This window comes from Chiloscyllium plagiosum, chromosome 23, assembly GCF_004010195.1.
Source record: "Chiloscyllium plagiosum isolate BGI_BamShark_2017 chromosome 23, ASM401019v2, whole genome shotgun sequence".
Lineage (NCBI taxonomy): Eukaryota > Metazoa > Chordata > Chondrichthyes > Orectolobiformes > Hemiscylliidae > Chiloscyllium > Chiloscyllium plagiosum.
Genome location: NC_057732.1, coordinates 15,450,744 through 15,453,763, shown reverse-complemented (window position 1 = coordinate 15,453,763; position 3,020 = coordinate 15,450,744). Strand labels below are relative to the sequence as shown.

Here is a 3,020-nt window from a genome sequence, read left to right as displayed (position 1 = left end):
GTAGGGTTCTTAGTAAGTTGGAGGAGCAGAGGGATCTTGGGGTCTTATGTTCATAGATCTTTGAAAGTTGTCACTCAGGTGGATAGAGCTTGTAAGACGGCCTATGGTGTATTAGCGTTCATTAGCAGAGGGATTGAATTCAAGAGTCGTGAAGTGATGTTGCAACTGTACAGGACTTTGGTTAGGCCACATTTGGAGTACTGTGTGCAGTTCTGGTCTCCAAATTTGAGGAGAGACATTCTGGCTATTGAGGGAATGCAGCGTAGGTTCACGAGGTCAATTCCTGGAATGGCGGGATTACCTTACACTGAAAGACTGGAGCGACTGGGCTTGTGTACCCTTGAGTTTAGAAGACTGAGAGGGGATCTGATTGAGACATATAAGATTATTAAAGGATTGGACACTCTGGCGGCAGGCAACATGTTTCCGCTGTGGGGTGAGTGCCGAAACAGAGGACACAGCTTAAAAGTACGGGGTAGGCCATTTAGGACAGAGATGAGGAGAAGCTTCTTCACCCAGAGAGTGGTGGCTGTGTGGAATGCTCTGCCCCAGAGGGCAGTGGGGGCCCAGTCTCTGGATTCATTTAAGAAAGAGTTGGATAGAACTCTCAAAGATAGTGGAATCAAGGGTTATGGAGATAAGGCAGGAAGATGATACTGATTAGGAATGATCAGCCATGATCATATTGAATGGCGGTGCAGGCTAGAAGGGCTGAATGGCCTACTCCTGCACCTATTGTATATTGTCTTTTGCTCTAAAAAGCAATGCTCCAGGCTAACTTAATACTTACGGTTTGTATTTTTAAAATTTAATCAAGAGACAGATTTCAATAAAATATATAAGCAAGAAAGAACCCACTTCACTCACTGCTGCAGACTTATAAGTTTCCATTTTAAAAACCATACACCTATCTGTTCCTGTGCTGTGAGCTCTGCCACACAGGTTCCTCCAAGGTCAGCTGTGAACTTCGCTGTTTGTTCATTTTTCCTCGACGCACTCCGATATCCAGAGACGCCCGAATTCAAACAGTAAAGGCAGTAACTGTGCAGATTCACTGCTGTGTCAGACAGCAACGAAGGTTTCTTTCTCTGACCATGTAGTTACCGCCTTTGTCTGTCTTCCTCCTTTTTAAAATGCCATTGTTTTGATCTTTTCTTCCCCCAAAGTTCGAAAACCATGCAACCTCATATAAAACAGTAACTGCTGTTCCTGGAATTCAAGGAAATCACCGCCAACACCTAAAATACCTCAAAAAAGGAGCATCTCTTACAGCCACAATCTCCATGCTTCATGCCTGTTATACCCAATGCATTACTTAACTGTGGGATGGATGGGTGCTACTTGTAAGGGGAATTGCAGGATGTCTATTAATGGTTTTATGGTGTTTGTGAGCCTTGTAATGATCATCCAATGACAGTGCTAGCCATCAAATTTGGTAGGTAGTTATAAGCCCAGTTTATTCAATTGAGCGCTTTGAATTTCTATTATTTTGAGAAATTTTAATGTGCTCCTTACTGCAATTTATATTATCTTCTTTTGTTTTTCTTGTGTTTCTCACAGGGTAACTACTTTGACACCATCATGGTTTCATAGCTTTGTGAATAAAATGGCTAATATAATAAGTTGTGACTTGCATGATCTGGTTGTTTTTCAGATATGATCACAAAACAAATGGCATGAAACAAACATGTGAGTGCTGCCAGGAGGAAAATACTGAGGAAAAACAAATAACTCTGCAATGCTCCTTTGGAGGATCTCAACCATACACCTACATTTCTGCCAAATCATGCAAATGCAAAATCTGTGAAGGTGAAAACGCTTAACGTTGTGATCTCAAAGCCTTACAACTGGATATAATTTGTGCAACAAACGTAGATGTTAAAATCTGAAACATTATTCTTCATAATTTCTATTTGCTTGGTTTTACTTGGTAATGAGATAATGTTGTGAATTTGATTTCCTCCCAATTGCTCCCTTTAAAATGTGGAATTGTATTCTTTTGTATGTTGGAAACCTTTCACTTTATTGTTTGACAGCAAATTTAAATCAATAAAACATTTTCTGCATGAATGAATATTGCAATTGTGTGCATTAATCTCTCATTACTTTAACTGCAAATGTACATGCAAGAAATATTTAATGAGTTTACACTTTAAATTCCTGTTCTGCTTTTGGTTAACACACCAGCAGTGGGGGAATTAATGTATTTATTCTAGATTCCAAGACACTGTCCATTGATTTCTCTCTGTGTCCCAATGAAATCAATATTCCTTATAGTGAGAGATCAGAGCTGCTGAAAAAACTGAAACTATTAAATCAATCTTTCCTGTCTCAAAGCAAGATATCAAGATCATTGCTGATTTAAAACACCCACAACTCCACCTCAAAGTCTACTTGTTGTTCAGTGAACAGTTGATCCATTTTTACCTGCTGTCTTTTGTAAAGCCATTTCCACCCCATCCATGTTCCAAAGTCTAACCTGAAAGTGATATTACAATATTAAATTCACCAACAAATAAAATGCAGTTAAAAATCACACAACACCAGGTTATTGTCCAGCAGGTTTATTTGGAAGCACTAGCTTTCGGAGTGCTGCTCCTTCATCATGTGGTTGTGGATTAAAAGATTGTAAGATACTCCGCATACTCCACAACCACCTGATGAAAGAGCAGTGCTCCAAACGCTAGTGCTTCCAAATATACCTGTTGGACTATGACCTGATGTTGTGTGATTTTTAACTTTGCCCACCCCAGTCCAATACCGACATCTCCAAATCAAAATTAAAGTCAGATAAAATGAGACAGAGAATAATTGCAAGGAGACAGTGGACTACATCGAGTGAATGTTTACATAGGGTCCTCAAATATATTACTGTTAACATAAATATTGAAATGTTTTAATGCAAACACCAAGCTCAAAGTCTCCTTCTCAACTGTCAAATATTTCTGCTGATGTATGTTCAATTTCCTGGAGAAATATCCAATAGGTCTTTGTGACTTCTCTTCATCTTCCTATAAGAC

At 39.2% G+C, this 3,020-nt stretch overlaps 1 long non-coding RNA gene across 1 annotated transcript in view; it reads left to right on the top strand.

Moving 5' to 3' along the window:
- The window catches only part of LOC122561652, an 8,846-nt gene extending 6,776 nt beyond the window's left edge, over nucleotides 1-2,070 (top strand). The window contains exon 2 of the long non-coding RNA XR_006315075.1: nucleotides 1,655-2,070. This is a non-coding gene — a long non-coding RNA (uncharacterized LOC122561652). The remainder of the gene's footprint in view (nucleotides 1-1,654) is intronic.
- The last annotated feature ends 950 nt before the right edge of the window (nucleotides 2,071-3,020 follow it).